This window comes from Peromyscus californicus, unplaced genomic scaffold (assembly GCF_007827085.1).
Source record: "Peromyscus californicus insignis strain IS unplaced genomic scaffold, ASM782708v3 Scaffold_11__1_contigs__length_118956290, whole genome shotgun sequence".
Classification (NCBI taxonomy): Eukaryota; Metazoa; Chordata; class Mammalia; order Rodentia; family Cricetidae; genus Peromyscus; species Peromyscus californicus.
The window spans coordinates 42,622,359-42,639,933 of NW_026294402.1; the positions used below are offsets into that span (position 1 = coordinate 42,622,359).

Genomic DNA, 17,575 nt, shown 5'->3' on the forward strand with positions numbered 1-17,575 from the left:
TTTTATTGATGTTATTGATGCTTCTTTGGGCAGGGGAGGCAGGGGGTTGATGTTGCTGTGTCAGACACGTGTGCTGGCTGAAGCGCTCAATATTGTTCTCAGCTTCTGTCCTCTCCTCATCTCACCCCCACCTCCAAGTCCCCGACTGCCATAGGAGAGTCTGGCTCCTCACTCTGAACATCTTGTGGTCAAGACACTTCTTGAGCAGAGATTGGAGAGCCTCTCGGAAGTGCCAGGAAAGCCGGTGATGGTGAGGAGACAGTGGAGAGTGGGGAAGGGTGGGAGGGAGTGCCAAGAAGGAAGGTGCCAAGCAACTGCTGAAGCAAAGGGCATGACCATACCGGATAGCTGAGTTAAGGGGAGAGCCCTGAGCTAGGATAGGAGTCAGGCAGCCTTGTCAGTTCCCTCTTTTATGTGACTCTTGGATTTTTTTTTATTTCACTCATTTTCATCATTTTATTTTTAATCAGTCAATGACTTACTATATGGATCTAACTAACCTCAAACTCACAATCTCTCTGCCTCAGCCTCCTGAGGAATGTTGGGATTGTAATCATGTGCCACCACGCCTGGCCAGTTCTTGAAATTATAAAATAGATAGATAATAGACAACAGATTGACAAAAGTGGGTAGACAGACAGACAGGTAGATAGATAGATTATAGACAACAGGTATGTAGGTAGATAATAACAAGGTAGAGAATAAGTGATAGGTAGATGATAGATAGATAGATAGATAGATAGATAGATAGATAGATAGATAGATAGTAAAAAGGTAGAGAGATAGATTATAGATAAAAAACAGATATGTAGGTAGATAGATAATAACAAGGTAGACAATCAGTAAGTGATAGATGGGTAGATAGATAGATAGATAGATAGATAGATAGATAGATAGATAGATTATAGATAGACAACAGGTATGTAGGTAGATAATAACAAGATAGACAATCAATAAGTGATAGATGGGTAGATAGATCATGGATGGATAGATAGATAGATAGATAGATAGATAGATAGATAGATAGATAGATAATTATAACCTATGTAATAGCACGTAGCTCTATTTCCCTAAACTTACTTTGTCAGAGGAGTTTTCTAAAACCCTGGGCAGCCCAGTGTGTGCAGCCCCTCCTCTCCCTCCTTCCCATCCCAGATTAATATTTCAGCAGGGTGCCTATACTCTCAGTAAATACACCAGGATCACTTGTTTGCTCAAATCCGTCTTAGTCGGTAATATTTTAAAGTTGATTGGATCTTAAAACTGTAAGAGGTCTCGGGTGTCGTGACTTTGCTGGCATTATCAGCTCAGCCATTTTCTTACCAAGCAATCTCCTACTGAAGCAAGCGTGAGGCTCCCCATCCTGGAACAAGCAGGAGGGAGCTGCATCCTATGCCCACAGGGGAGGCTCGCTTAAGAACCAAAGATGGTGAAGAATGAGGATGCCTCTCCCAGCTTGCCCACACGACCTTGGGAGTGTGCTAGTGTGTCCTTGAAGCATCATGGGAGGCTCCCCATCCTTCTCTCCTCTGCTCTCCTTTTACTTTTTTCCCCTTTTTTAATATGCCCATTGACAGTGTCATCTCTCAACTTGATAAACTTGTCAGGGAGTGCTCGGGGAAAGTGTGACTTGAGTTTGGAGTGATTGCTGAGTGTGGAGGGAAAAGGGGCTAGGGAGTTGTGGAGGCACCAAGACATTAGCCCGGGGGCAGGCAGATGTTCTGGGGTGTTTGTGACTCATGGGTAACCTGCGTCACCTCCACAGTGCAGTTTTAGCCGACCAGGACTGGAGAGGAGGAATCGAAATGTCATGGGTAACAGTGATGAGTGTTAAGGGAGATGTGGGTTGACCGAGGCAGTGAGCAGAATATGAAGGGCTGTAGGTATGCATGAGCATTACATAACCTGGGAAATGATATGGCGGGCTCTTCCCACAGTAGGCCATGTGAAACTGGACAGGCAGAGGACTGGGCATGAAGGGTAGAGGGTAGTGGGGCTCTTGAAATAATAAAGCATGCTAGAAACTGAGATCTGGGCATGTCTTTCTGAATTCTCTCTGATTTTACTTAGTTGCTTTTCTGAAATACAGAATGTCGGGAGTTTAAACATTCTCCTTTGAGGTGGACATGGTGATGCATACCTGGGGTCTCAGCACTTAGGAGGTAGAAACAGGAGGACCAGGAATTCAAAGTCATCCTTGGCTACCCAGCATATCTGAGGCCAGCATAGATGACATAAGATCCTGTATCATAAGAAAAGTAGATCTGGGCTATGGCTCAGCTGGAAATCCCTGCCATCCATTTACAAGGATCTGAATTTAGTCCCCATGATTCAAATAAAAAGGCAGGGCACCTCAGTGAGACCCTGTAATCCCAGCCCTGGGGAGGTGGAGACAGGGGGATACCTGAGCTTAGTGGCTGTCTAGTCTTGCTGAATTGATGTGTTCCAGATTCAATGAGAGACCCTGTCTCAAAAACTGAGGTGTAGAGCCATTGAAGAAGACATGTGACATTGGCCTCTGGCTTCTCTGCTCAAATATGTGCGCATGCACGCATTTCCACACACCTGGACACAAATGCCTACATCACAAACATACATAAGTAATGCATTTGGGGAGAAAAAAAGGAAACAAAGAAGTCTCCTTTGAATACACATCATTTTTAGCACACTGGCTAGGTGACTTAGCGATGGCTATATACCCTTAAACAGGGCATGGTGCGTTATGCTTCCTTACCAGTCTATTGCTGCTGATAACACAAATGTTACATCAATGAATGAACACAGAACCCATTTTCATCTGACCTCATTTGCTAGGGCTGTGGGGGAAATCCACCTAAAGTGGACTGGCGTGTGTGTGTGTGTGTGTGTGTGTGTGTGTGTGTGTGTGTGTGTGTGTGTTGTGGGGGAGTGGGAGAATTTGAATTTGAAAGACTGCTTTGCCTCCCTTATCTTTTCTTTTCCTGGGTTTCCTCATCTCCATAATGGGAAGCCTGAACCGTACTGCAGATGACCTTGTTCAATGTTTTAGCTACTAGAAAGAAATACAAAATGCTATCCTGGGAATAAGACGTTTGGAGATAGCAAAGCAGAGCACAGACTCAGGACTGACCTGATCTTCTAGAGGGGGACACATCCCCTTGCTAAGGCTTCTCCTGCTCATGTATTTCCCCTCTCCTACACTTACAACCGGCCCCACCTTCACTTTTCCGTCTAGAGGGAAGGGCTTTGGCAGTCTGCCAATAGAACAGGTGTCCTCCCCCCTCCCCCGTCCGTCTAATAGTATAATAATCTTCTGCCCCAGCGTCTCTGAGTGATTAGGGCACATCTCATGTCCTAGCTTCTCATCAAGAGGCGAGGCCAAGAAATCCACCTCACCTGGGAAGTGCAATAATTGCTTAATGGTGTCCTGCCTAGAGTGTGATATTTATATTATAAGATGGGATTTAAGTCTAAAAATAAAGGATGTTGTCAGAGCACAGGATTATTGATAGCGAGCGTAAATGACAGTACTGACAGCTAACATGAAGAGCTCTGGTTGTGTCCAGGCTTCTAAACTGGGAGGGAGGTAAAATTAATAATTAGGTCACTGACAATCCCCAGCCAAGGAGGGAGGAAGCCGCCCTCGCAGCTCACCACTCACCCTTTGGCCTCCACATAAAGAGAGCTGCGTGTAACTACAGACAACACTAAACACAGAGGAATAAAACTACTAATAGAATTAACATCTTACAAAGCCACCACCAGCTCAATGCAATCAAATAACATGGGAAATAAAAGTAAGTTGGTAGCCAGGTGTAGTGGTGCACACCTTTTACTCAGCACTGGGGAGGCAGAGGCAGGAGGATCTCTGTGAGTTCAAGGCCAGCCTCGTGTACATAGTGAGTTCCAGGCTACACAGTGAGACCCTGTCTCAAAAAAAAAAAAAAAATGGACTTGATTAATTTCCACAGACTACCCATGTTTAATTAGAACAATAGAGGCTGTTTGCTGGCGTGGTATCCATGGCACCTTAGGGAACAGATGTAAGAATCTAGAGGGCTTGGGGTTGGGAGTCTTTTTCTCAGCTCTGTATCAACCATCCTCGTGACCTCTGGGCCTCAGTCTCCTCGTCTGCAAAAGCAGGGGGGTTGCACAAGAAGACTTCTGCGGTTGCCTCCAGTTTTGACGTTCTGAAGTCCGATGTGGAATATAATTTCACTGGTCCTTGTTAATGCAGAAAGCGACATCAGGCCCCTGGAGTGCCCGCGCCACCGTTTTGAACGTCAGGGGCCTTTGTCCGGGAGAGAGGCCTGATTAATTGACCACAGCACAGCAGAGGTTCATTGTGACCACTTTCTTCTTCTCCCCTCGGCTCTTCTCTTCTTGGGGAGTTAAGTAAGACTGGTCAGTTTTGCTTTTTTTTTTTTTTTCTTTTCTGCTTTTTATCTCCACCTCCAGCAGAGATTTGGGTTTTTTCATTTACTCTCACTGCGGGTTTCAATCTTCCCCACCCCCAAAACAATATCCTCTACCCCATTGCACGAAAGAAAAGAAAAGCTACAAATTGGCTCTGCCTCCTTAAGCTTTTGGGAAACCGTTTTACTGTGCCGGTCTGTACAAATCTAAATTTGGGGCCTGTGCTGTTTGGCGATGTCTCTTTACCTCAGAGGAATCTTCTAGCTTTTCTCCATTTCAAAGCACTTGGGTCCACACAAAATGCTCTTGAAGAGAGAGCTTCCCCCCCTTAGCAAAAATTCAGGTCTGTCACCAGGAAAGAAGAGGTTTTTCTGTGGAAATCATCCCCGTGCTGGTTATAAAAGCCACTCACATCTCAGTATGAACTCAGCTAACGCGCTCCGTTGTCTTTGTGAGCGAGAAGCGAAATCCACACAAAGGTATAAAGAGTTGATCCATATAAAGATTGCTCTCCGGATTCCACTGGGCCTCGGCTTTCTGATGACCGAATCTTTGCCGTGGACAGCTGTGCAATTGAGACCACAGCAGGACTCCAGATGTGCTGGGGCTTGCCAGGCAACAGACTTAGAAGTTTGGCCAAATCAGCCCCAGATAATCACCAGAGAAGAAGCAGGGGTGGGGGTGGGGGTGTGTGTGCAGGGCTGGTCCAGAAGCTTTGTGTAACTCAGGAGCTGGGGCTAAGCTCAGGACAGAGAAAGCAAGTCAGAATGGAAGGTCTTCCAGTTTTTGTCACATTTAGTGCATGAGTGTCCTTTCCTGGGCTCCAAGGAGGGCTGAGAGTGATGATCTGGAGGAAATATCACATAATGGCCAGTTGTCTGGGCCCATGAACCCAGTGGGAATCTTGGCCCTGCCTCTAACTAACTGTGTGACCTTGACGATACTTTGTAAGACTTAGGCTCACAAAGCCCTGAGAACATGCTTGACACGCATCATCATAACTACTGCCTCTTTTACCAGGAGGAATTAAACAAGCAGCTACGACACTAGCTAGATGAAGATCGAACAGCTAGGAGCTAGTCGAGATTAGTGGAAACACCAGCTCACAGTTCCTTCCACTGCGCTCAGTGTATCTCATTGTAGCAATCACTTGGTTGAGCAGCTCTTGGGCAGAACCTAGAATCCAAATATAATAAAATGTCCCAGGTGACATGCGACATGGTGACTCATACCTGTAATCCCACACTTAGGAGGCTTATTGAGAGTTTGAGGTAAGCCTGGGCTACAGAGTAAGACCCTGTCTCAAGCACAAATACATAGGTACATACATACATACATTCATATATATATATATAAACAAATAAGTAAATAAACAGAATTTTTTAAAGGCTCATGTCAATGTTAAGATGGAAAAGATACATTTGAGAAAAGATGCCCCCTGCCTTGCAGAGCCTAGGATGAATTCACCCAGAGCTGGGTTCTCATTCCTCATGTATTTCCTCTCTCTCTCTACACACACACACACACACACACACACACACACACACACACACACACACACACACAATGAGAACCGTGAACCATCAATTTTGGGACATGTTAAGAACCATCTAGCCAGGCGATGGTGGCACACGCCTTTAATCCCAGTACTCAGGAGGCAGAGCCAGGCAGATCTCTGTAAGTTCAAGGCCAGCCTGGTCTACAGAGCGAGATCTAGGACAGGCACCAAAGTTATACAGAGAAAAACCAAAAAAAAAAAAAAAAATCTAAACAGAACCTAATGATTTTTTAAAATATTTGTGTCTATGTGTGATGTGTGCTTATATCTGTGTATGATGTGTATGTATGGTGTATATGGATATGTGTGATGTATGTTATGTGCATATGGTGTGTGTGTGTGATTTATGTATGTGTATGTTTCTATGTGTAAGTACAGGCACATGTCTCGGCGCACATGTAGAGGTCTGGAGACAACCTTGAGGGTCAGTCTTTGCCTTCCACCCTGCTTGGGACAGGGTCTCTGCCTTTTGCCACTATATCCACTAGAGTAGCTGGCTGGAGAACTGCCAGGCATTTTCCTATCTCTATCTTTCTTCTCTGGGTAGGAACACAAAGATTGCAGGAACATGCTTTACGAGTTCTGGGGATTCAAACTCGGGTCCTTGATTGTGGGCCACACGGTTTACCCATTGGGCAGTCTTGCCACCTCTTGGTGATACTCTCTGATTGAACAAATTAACTAACTTTTCACAAAACTTCAGACAAGGAAACCGAACCTCCACATGCTGTCTCTAGTGATGGTTAAGAAGACCCAAAGTGTTCCTCTCCAGGGCATGTTTTAGCAAGATCAGTCTGCTTGGGCAGTGTGGTTCTTCCTTAGACATCAGGGAGCTATTTGGGGCCTGTATAAATCTAGGCATTCAAAGGGGAATGAAGAAAAAGAACCCCTTAGGTGGGAACAGAAGAGAAGCAGATGATTAAAAATTGTTCATGGTGTCTCTTGAACATGATCGCCCAGGAAACTTGGTTTTAACTTTGGTTTTTATGGTTACTTTGGGTAACCACAAAGGATAGTGTGACTGTGGCTGCAGCTACTCTGGGAGAGAGAAGTGTGTGTCCTAAAGCATTTAGGTACAAAGGCAGGTGGCTTCAGATCGACTGCAGGTTATGAAATGGAAAAGCCCATTGTCGTTTTGGACTTTGCAGGGAGCCAAGAGTAAATAATACTTCTCATATAGCTTTAGCCTAGTGCTATCTTAATTGCAATCTCTGGTGAGATTTGGAGTTATGCGTTTTTAACAAGCAAACCATAAAATAAGGTTTAATCTTCCCAGAGCCCTGGAGTTAATTTATCTGTCCACAGGCTAAGATCTTTTTAAAGGTTAAGAATGCTTGGGTTTTCTTTCTAGGTCTCTGGATTGGCTAGAACACCTGCAGGTGTCTCCTATGGCTGGCGGCTGGAATCTGACTTTCATCAGTGCTAAAGACCCAACCTCAGGAAGCCCTGCAAAAAGAATCAGGTATTGGAGCCTAGCAGTCATGAACCCTATTTTGTTCAGATGGAAAGGAACTGGTATTACCAAAACCAGCATCTGTAGCAGCTGATGTGTCCAATTTAGCCTCAAGAGGAAAGGGGCTGTCTTGCCTCTACCACTGGGAGGTGCAGGGGTTTGGGGAAGATGAGCTGACCTCTCTTGAGTTTCACCATCTGTTAAATGAGGATGAAAGTATTTACCTTGGGCCAGTGAGATGGCTCAGTGAGTAAGAGGACTTGCAGCTAAGCCTGAAGACCTGAGTTTCATCCCTAAGAAATGACTCATGCAAATTGTCCTCTGACCTCCAAATGGGCATCATGTGCACTCAAGCACGCATATATGCGCACTAAATAAGTAAGTAAACACACCAATGTAGTAACAAAAATAATCTGTCCTGGAGACTTCATTGCCCCTCGTTGTTCCGGAATCTCAGTGTTCTTTGAACATTAGATACGTAGCTGGCTCTTGTTTTAATAGTAAAACAGCACGGTTATTAAGCTGACTTTCTTATCTAGGTGTTCACCCAAGTGAAATTTGCCTCATCAGAGTGCAAGGACATTTTCAGACATTCGGAACACGTCTAAAAGTCAATCTTAACTCTTGTAACTGGCCATCATAGGTTCATTGCCAAAGCACAAAGAGTGCAGGGTATCACACAGGCCTTGCTTGCAGAATAGCTGTGCACGTGTGACCTCTATCAATTTGGCAGGGTCACTTCCCTTGCTGGAGCACCTTTCCTGTCTCTGTCAAGTTCAGAGGGTGCCATGACTACTTCAGAATCTACTGAATAGACGGGGGGTGGGTCTCATTTCCATCCTGCATGACTGTACGAAAAAGAATAGGAGGAGCCCACATACACTATTGTAGAGAAGATAGAGGAAGGGCCCCTGATTTAGACACCACACTCCAATCTTCCATCACTGGAATTCATAGCCCCATTGACTAGTCCCTAATCTTCAAGTTCTCCTGGAGTCTCCTTGCCTCCCCTCCTCCCCAACACACTATGTCCCACCCACCCACACCTTGCTGGACTTGATGTCTTCTGCCTTGATGATTCTTCCTGTACTGCCTGCCTCCACATCTCCTGTCAAATCATTTTACCACTGTTCGTGAAGTCATGATCACAAGGCCACCTTGCCAGAAAACCATCCCTGATTAACCTCGTATTCTGCTAGCGTTCCCCATGCTTCTCCATCAATTTCTCCATCCCACTATTGGTATATTTGGTCAGGTTATAATAATCCCTAGTCTCTGGCAAAACAGTGAGGGACAATGAGGGACAAAGATGATCCTTGACCCATTTAATTCCTTGAGAATTGAAATTCTGTGCCCCATGCTTTGCTCTCCGAGAGATCTGCAGACATTATTCTGAGCAGCCACAAACAAGCAAAGGCCAGGTTCAGCAGGAGTGGGAAGTAAGGCTGGTGTCCAGGCTCAAGATTCCTCCTAAGCTACACACTGAAATGTGTTTAAACATGCCTTGCTTGTTTGGATTGTAAGCCATGGGGCAGGAATAAAGGATTAGGAAGTATATGTCAAAGGGAACAGAGTTGTTCCTCTAAAATATCGCTCTAAACCCATCAATCCACACCTCATAAGTCTTCCTCGGCTCCCTATGACACAAGAGAGAAAATCCACACTCAGCCAGGGAAACAAGTGCCTATACAACAATTACCACCCATCACCCACCCCCCAACACACACACACACACACACACACACACACACACACACACACACACACTCATTTATGCCTCAGCAGTACCTTCAAATCCCAGTCAGGTATGCCAGGCTCCACCCCTCATCAGCACCTCTCATCTCTTGTCCCTCTGCCTAGAACATTCTTCTTTGCTCTTCCCTCTCCCATGTAACCCAAGCCATGGAAAACATATCATCTCCCTGGCTTTTATCGGTTACCCTAGTCAGGATCAAGTCTGTCTTCTTGATGCTCCTACGACAGTGGTTCTCCACCTTCCTAGTGCTGCGACCCTTTAATACCTCATGCTGTGGTGACCTCCAACCACAAAATTATTTTTGTTGCTACTTCATAACTGTAATTGTGATACTGTTAGGAACTGTAATGTAACTATTTGACAGGAAGATGGTCTTAGGTGACACCTGTGAAAGGTTTGTTTGGCATCCCCCCAAGGGGGTTGCAACACGTCTTAGAGCGTGGGCTTGCTCCTTGTCTTTCATTCACAGGACGCAGTTACCTTTAGGGACTGCGTTACTCTTCTGTTCCTTTTCCTTTCCTCCCCTCCTAATGGCCTGCCTGCCTGCCAGCCCTAGTCCCAGGCAGTCAGGAGTCCTCCAAGAACCATTATGGAGTTGAGTTGAAGTTACTGATTCAGCCTCCAGGGTTCCTCCTTCTCACCTCTTCCACAACACCCCACCTTTCCTGTCCTTCCCCCCCCACCCCCGCCCCCAGTTTCGTCTCCCATTTCCTCAAAGGCGGGTAGCACTCTCGCTGTAAGGCCTTGTTGGGGCCCCTGTGCCTGCCCTGCCTCTCTTCCCCGAGAATGCAGCTCTTACACTGTTGAAGAGTCAATAGGAGAGACTTGATGATGGTGGCGCTCCCTCCCTCCACCTCTACCACCTCCCAGGCTTCCCAGAGACCTTAGTCTCCCCCAACCTTCATCTTGAGACAGGTGGAAAAGCAACAATAATCCAATTAAAGTGTCTGACACAATGGCCAGGTGGCGCCGTGCTGGAGAGGAGCTGGGCACACGGGGGCTGTTACAGGTTGTGTTTCACTGGCTGTGGATACCTACAGGGAGAACACTTGCCATAAGATTCACAGATTAAAAACCAGTGGCCTCTGCTTTCTCTCCAGAGTGTTTTTGTAAGAAATTGGTTCGGGGCAGGAGGGGACAAGATCCTTTCTCTTTCTTTTCCCACCTCGATGGCATTTAAAGGAAGCGGAAAGAAGAAATGTCGGAGGGAGGAAAAGAATAAATCAGAGGAGGCGGCAGAGTTAGGAAAAGCCAAGCGTGTCTCCAGCCCAACAAGGCTGCTCAGGTGAGGGGTGGCCAGTCTCCTGTCTAGACTCCTTCGTCTGCCACTCTTGATGCACATCCCCACTTTTTCTTTTCTCATTAGCTCATTGCCACTGCCCCAGCTCTGGGACTCCCAGGGTAGCTTTTGAGTCCACACCAAGCCCAGGCACCATCCCTGGGAATCAGAAGGACGAAGGACAAACCATGCACAGACCACCTTCCACCAAGGATATCCACTCAGAGCAAAAAGCCAGCCCGTGGAGATGAGCCCACACATGTGTGGGTGCTGCTGCACCCACAGTCCTCCTACACAAGTGTCCCAGCATCCTAGTGAGCCCCAGCACCCTGGTTACCACCAGTTCCAACTCACTTGACCACCTTCCAGCCCACAGACCCCTTTCCTGAGTGGCTGCCCCAGCCTCCCACACTGCTCATGACAGGTCCAGTGGATTTCCCACACCCTGCTCTTGGCTGACGGGACTGGACCAAGTTAAATGCTCTTCCCTTCACTATCCAAAAGAGTTTTTTCTTCTGACTGAAGTGAGCAGTATGAAGGAACAACAGAGCCCTGGAGGAGGATGAGAAGCTTCTTATATCCACTGAGTGGCACTTCAAAGTGTCCCGTGGAAAGGTTCCACATTAATTAGGGGGAAGAAATTGCCATGTACCTTAATTAATATCAAATTAACTTTTCCCCCTTAAATACAAGACAGAAAGATGGCTGGAGAGGATGGAGAAGGAGCTGCTGATACAGTCTGTCTGGCTCGGTCATGGACAGCACAGTGAGAAATCTGTTTTCTAGATGAGTCTTTGGGTCAGGAAAGAACTTGAATGCCACAGTAAAGGTCTTCTTCTCCTATCCCTGATGCTCTGACCATCGTGCAAAATAAAGTGAAGGCCTAAGACCTGGGTATTTCAAAAGAGAAATGCAGAAATCGCATTTTGTTAGAAGTGTTTGCAGAAAGTGGTTTCGGAGAGCCTGTCACTTGTTCTTTGCACTACTCTGTGTGTGTGTGTGTGTGTGTGTGTGTGTGTGTGTGTGTGTGTGTGTGTGTGTGTGTGTCTGTGTGTGTGTTCGCTGTCATGCTACAAGTGTACATGTTACATGTGTGTAGGTGCCTGTGCTGTCTAAAGAGCCATACCGGGTGCCATTCCTAAGGAGCTGTGCATCCTATTTGGGGCTTGTCTGTATTGTGGCGGTTTAGGGATTTTGATGTTGCTGTCACTGTAGTTAGGCTGGCCAGGTTTTTGCTCTGGTTTTGAGACTTGGTCTCTGTCTTGGATCCGGGGCTCACCGATTCAGCTAGGTCTCCAGACAAGCAAGCCTCAGGGGTCTGGTGCCTCTGCTCCCGGGCGCTGGAATTGTAAGCATACACCATCACACACAGCATTTTCCCTTTAAACACGGGCTGTTGAGATGAAAGCCGAGCACTCTACCCATCGAGCTACCTCTCCCATCCCCTACCTAACCACTTTCCTGGAATCCATCCCCTACTTCCTTCTGCACAGTGCTCTAGCAGACTTCTGGGAATCGGCCTGGTTTCTCCTCGCTCGATAATCAGTCCATCCCAGACGGTCTAGCTTCCAGCTCCCAAACCTGCCCTCTTCTGTCCGGCCCTTGCCCAGCATACAAGTAGGAGCCTACCTGGTCTTTCATTTTTCTCCCTTGTTCCTAGAAGCCCAGTTTCCACCTGGCAGCCAGGATGGTTGTCTGTCTGTCTGCTTTTTATTGTGGTTGTTGAGACAGTCTCACTGCAATGGTCCTGGCAGGCCTGGAAGGCACAGAGATCCTCCTGCCCCCAGTGCCAAGTGCTGAAGGTAAAGCTGTGTGCTGCCACGCCCAGAAACGTGAGATTTTAAATGAACGAAATCACGTCATTCCTCCACTCAAAAGCCATCCGAGGCTTCCCGCCATGCTTGGAAGTTTTTGAAGTTTCCTCCATGAGTGCTACCAAGACCCTGGATGATTTTGTCCCTATCTGACTCTCTCTCTCTCTCTCTCTCTCTCTCTCTCTCTCTCTCTCTCTCTCTCCACCCCCCCCTCCCTCCCTCCCTCCCTCCCTCCCTCCCTCCCCCCTCTCATTTTTGCACTAGCCAAACTATTCAGATCTCTTCCTCACGAGATTTTTTCTTTTGGAGACACGGTTACAAACTCCCTTGGTCTGTGGGTCTTGGCTTCCTTCACTTTTACTCATCCTTAGAGACCTGATTAAATTGTTTCTGCTCTGGGAATAATTCTAAGGTATCCAGCGTGAAATTCCAGCCATACATATATTTCTGAAACGCACACTAAAATAGAAACCTGTTAAGCATTTGGCCAAATACCTGCTTGATGTGGATCTCTCCCTAGACTATAAGCCAGGTAGAAGCAGAGCCTGTGACTGTTTCATCACACCTGTTCGAAGTGGTGTTTACTCAATCACAGCAAACATTCTGAGCTCCGTACAACCGGATTTCAATCTCAGCACAAGCCATCATTTACTAAACCCACTTCACAGAGGTGGAATCCGAAGCACTGAAGCCAGATTCTGTCCAAAGCCACACAGATGGTGGGTAGAGGGCCCAGCCTAGCCTCACCATTCCACTCATACAGTGGATGAACAATACTCAGTTGCTGGGGGGAAAAGGACCCTGGATTAGTGGATCTGGAATAGTTGGAGCTGAAGTGACCAGAGGGTACCAGCTGTGACTCTCCAGCCCTGTCTTTTTGAAGTGTTTTCTATGATGGCTATGATAAGAACCAAGTACTACCCCAAAATCAATGTAAAATAGGAGGCAAAGAGACAGTGTCCAACATTTGAGAAGTTGTAAAGTACCCAACAGGTACACACAGCCCATTGGTAAGTATGATTATTCAGGAAAGAAATACAAATGCTTTATCTTTCAGTTTATATTTGTGAATGGTCTCTAACTTGTCAGCACAGTGATATTTATGGAATTGTTTGCCCAGAGCTACTGTGTATGCGTGTCTGTGTGTAGGGCATGTGCGTGCCCTTATGTGCACACACACATGTCTGTGTGCATTTGTGTGGAGGCCAGCATGAGTGTAGGATGTCATCCCCCATTGCTCTCCATCTTATTTTTTTTTTGAGACAAGGTCTGTCTGTCAACCTGGAGTTCTTCTATTTGGCTACATGATGGCCAGCAAGCCCCAGGATCCCCCTATCTCCACCTCCACCGCACTGGTATAAAAGGAATGCACCACCATGCCATGCCAGGCTTTTAGGTGGGTTCTGGGGGATTCAACTCACATCCCCATGCTTTCCCAGCCATATAAACTTTCTCAGTTTATCTACTTAGCCATCTCCTAAGCCCCCAGAAACATAAAAAAAGAAGAAAAGAAAAAAAGAGACAGGAAGGGAGGGAGGGAGGGAGGGAGGGAGGGAGGGAGGGAGGGAGGGAGGGAGGAAGAAACGGTTTGGTCTTTGAGCCTCTCTGGGAGCCAGGCTCCCGCACAGAAGCGTGTCCCCAGCTTGTGCGAACATGCATGGCTGACAGAAGCAGGCACACCGAGCCCCAGGGTTTGAAGGACAGGTTTGTAATTGACAGTATCTGCTGCCCTCGTAGTGCAGAGCCTTGAGCCAGAGGTCTCTCCAAAACAGCAAAGCAAAGCCTCTTAGCTCCCTGATTCCCACAAGGTCGTGTGTTATCAGCCACAGATGTGAGCCTCGAAGCCTCCCACTCCCGAGTGCACTGTGGAAATGGGCTTGGCAGGTGGACAAAATGCACACGATGACAAGCACTGTGAAGTTAACAGCCCCACAGGTTGCCGGAACACAGGCTGTGGGCCCTGTTCCTTCCAGCTCCACCAGGCCTCTGGAGGGGGCTGTGACACAAGAGGTCTTAAGATGCTAGCCCTATCAGTGACCCTGCTGTCCAGGTGCCTCACTCTCCCGAGGCCCCTGCCGAAGCAGTCTTATTGCACACTCTCCTGAGCTGCCTCTTGTCCTCCCATGGAGACAGGGAGCTGCTTTAGGTTCATCGCAGATGTGTGGCTTCCTCCTCCACTCACTGTTTCCTGTATATGGGTGGGGTCAACTGCATGCCAGACACGGTCAGCTCTCCCACCAGGAGCAAAGCTGTCACAGACTCAGCCAGGGGTGTGCTCAGGCTGCCCTGCACATCCCAACAGGTTATAAGTGAAATGCGGGCTGTGCTCTCCAGCCCTCTGGAGTCACAGGAAGCTCTGTGGTGTGCAGGTCAATGTAAATTCTGTCTTACAGAAATCACGTCACCTAGCACATTCTCTGGCCAATGGGCCCTCTTTCTCTTCCATCCCTCTTTCTCTCCTCACCCCATCTTGAGACCCCCAAATCTGTCTAGTAGATGAAGGCCTATGCTGTCTGAGAGTCTGCAGCCTGGATCTGTGCCCTGCTTGGGGTACATCCCAGGGGGATGGGAAGGACAGGGGCAGAGATGCAGACAGTTCTCAGCTAGGCAGCTCTCCCTGCCTCCAGCACTGGGAAGGCTTGCAGCTTGGCAGCCTCCTGGAGTAGACCTTACCAGGAGCACGCCTTGAGCTCCTCTCATCCAAGCCACAGATGTCTGCCACATCCTCATCCCCCAGCTGTAGGACTTACTATAATTTCATACAGTTCTGTAGGCAGATATTGAAAAGGCATCTGGGAAAATTGATAGCGTATCAAGGCAAAGATTTCATAAAAGTCATTTTTTTAAATGTCCAGCCATTGGTACCTGCTCACAATCCTCCCAGCTACACACTCGGTTCCCCAAGGTCCTTTTCCTGATCTTAGAGCGCCCCCTGTGGAGCTGAGTCTCCTACTGCTGCTGGGAGTGCCTGATTCTCTCTGAGCCTTGGAGGATGAGGGCAGAGACTCGGAATGGAGAAAAAGAAGAGACCAGAGAAGAAAGAGTAAGAGGAGGAAAGTGGGCTGAACTTCAAGAACATCTTCCCATGTGAGGAGATCCGCGCTTCACCCTCACGCCTGTCCTCACAAATAATCCACGGGTCCCAGTTTATTAACAAAACCCAATTCAAGGAACTGTCTTTAAGATTCACAGGCTTAACTGCCAAACCATTGTTCTCTCTGTAACTGATACATGAAGTCTGTTTTGTTCTCATCTTGCTCTGCCCAGCTTTCCCATTTCTCCACTGACGTCATGGGGAGGAGCCACTGTGCCCAGGAAGATTCCAGGGTCCAGCTGGGAAGGAGTGGACGCTTGTCATATAATACCGAGGGATCTTTTGACAGTTCTCCCTCCCTGTATTTGCCCTGGACTTTGCTTCCTTCTTGTTTTGGTAGCTATGAATGGATGGCAGGACAAGAGCCCAACTTGCAACCAGAAACACACTCTGGCACAGCGAGAGCTTGGCCTCAGCAGGGTCTGGCCCACGAGGGGAGAAACTTCTGGGCTTTCTGGGTTCGATCAGGACAGTTTTAAGGGCAGCTGAGGCAAGGGCTTGTTGTATTTCAGAGACATGGGGCCAGTGAGGGACATTATATTATAAGGACTCAGCTCACACAGTTATGGAGGCTGAGAATTCCAGTGGTCTGAGTTCTAAACTGGAGACTCAGAGAAGCTGGTATTGTAGTGGGGCCTTAATCCCAAGGTCTAAGAACCACAGAGCCAACCAAAGCTGTAAGCCTCAGGCTCAGGCAGGAGAAAAATCAAAGATACCCTGGTTCAAGTGATCAAGCAGAGGGAACAAATTATCCCTCCCTCTAAACTGTTGCTTCATGCAGACTCCCATCCAATTAGATGACACCTTGGTGAGGACAACTTATTCAAATGCCAATCTCATCCGTAAACCTGGCCACACACATGCCGCATAGCCTTGTTCAGTTAAATGTCTGGGCATCCCATGTCCCAGGCAAACAGACCTACACAAAGAACCATCACACCTGGCGATTTCACAGAGATGAGTGGAGAACTCGCCTTAAAGTGCAGAGGAAAATCTAGGATTCTGGAGAAGGAGCCCTATCAGGAGCCAGGAGGTCATCAAGTATTGAAGATAAGACCACCGGAAGGGATTAGGACCACTCTTTAGGAGGACCCTTGAAGGAGGTCTGTATTGAGTCAAGGGCAAAGGGGATACTGGATGTATCCTAAAGACATAGCTGCTCGAGTGAGTCTGTGGCTGCAGAAACCCCACAGAAGGACTTTGGGGTACGAAGAGTAGGAGCTTGACCAGGAATCCAAGCCACTCTGTAGCTAGAGTTTTCCTGCCTGGCCCACAGTCAGGACAAATCTCTCTCACCCGCCAGTCCCAAGCCGCTCAAACCCGATCAAGTAAACACAGAGACTTATATCGGTTACAAACTGTATGGCCGTGGCAGGCTTCTTGTTAACTGTTCTTACAGCTTAAATTAATCCATTTTCATTAATCTATACCTTGTCACATGGCTCGTGGCTTACCGGCATCTTCACATGTTGTTTCTCATCATGGCGGCTGGCAGTGTCTCTTCCACCCAGCTTTCCACTTCCCAGCTCTATTTCCCTCCTTGTCCCGCCTATACTTCCTGCCTGGCCACGGGCCAATCAGTGATTTATTTATTGACCAATCAGCAACACATTTGACATAAAGACCATCCCACAGTAACTCTTTTGTAGGAGTAGGAGGCAAGAACCGAAGGGGTCATCCTGCACTCAAAAATGTTCGGGGGTGTGGTGGAGGAAGCTGTGTTGAGTGGGGGTCTGACTCCTTTTCCTCCCTGGGATTAGTAAACTGAGACTACCTCTCCACTTCCTCTGTCCCCCATTCCCTGCTGTCCTCACACCTTTCCAATGGCATATTTTTCTATGGAAGAATTTACTAGGAGAATGTCTCCATGCATAGCTTCCCAAATAAGACCCTACAGTGTTGAAGAGTGATTCCGAGAAAGGGACAGGATTGCACTGAGCTGATTCTCTAGAGTGTGCTGGAGCCATATGCTGTGGGATGGTCTGTATGCCAAGTGTGTTGCTGATTGGTCAATAAATAAATCACTGATTGGCCACTGGCTAGGCAGGAAGTATAGGCGGGACAAGGAGGAGAATAAAGCTGAGAAGTGAAAGGCTGAGTCAGGGAGACACTGCCAGCTGCTACCATGACAAACAGCATGTGAAGACTCCGTTAAGCCACGAGCCACATGGCAAGGTATAGATTTATAGAAATGGATTAATTTAAGCTGTAAGAACAGTTAGCAAG

General features: G+C 47.4%; 1 protein-coding gene across 19 annotated transcripts in view; it reads left to right on the top strand.

Annotated features, from left to right (window-relative positions):
• LOC128123226 (NXPE family member 4) overlaps positions 1–17,575 on the top strand; it is a 236,310-nt gene that overhangs the window by 79,682 nt on the left and 139,053 nt on the right. For 14 of the 19 annotated variants that reach the window (XM_052759469.1, XM_052759452.1, XM_052759433.1 and 11 more), the window contains one exon: positions 7,305–7,415. The exons of 2 other annotated variants lie outside the window; for them this stretch is intronic. The gene's annotated coding sequence lies outside the window, so the exon portion shown is untranslated. Of the gene's footprint in view, positions 1–7,304; positions 7,416–7,438; positions 7,785–17,575 lie in introns of those variants that run through there. 3 more of the 19 variants (XM_052759547.1, XM_052759532.1, XM_052759561.1) reach the window with 1 other exon arrangement.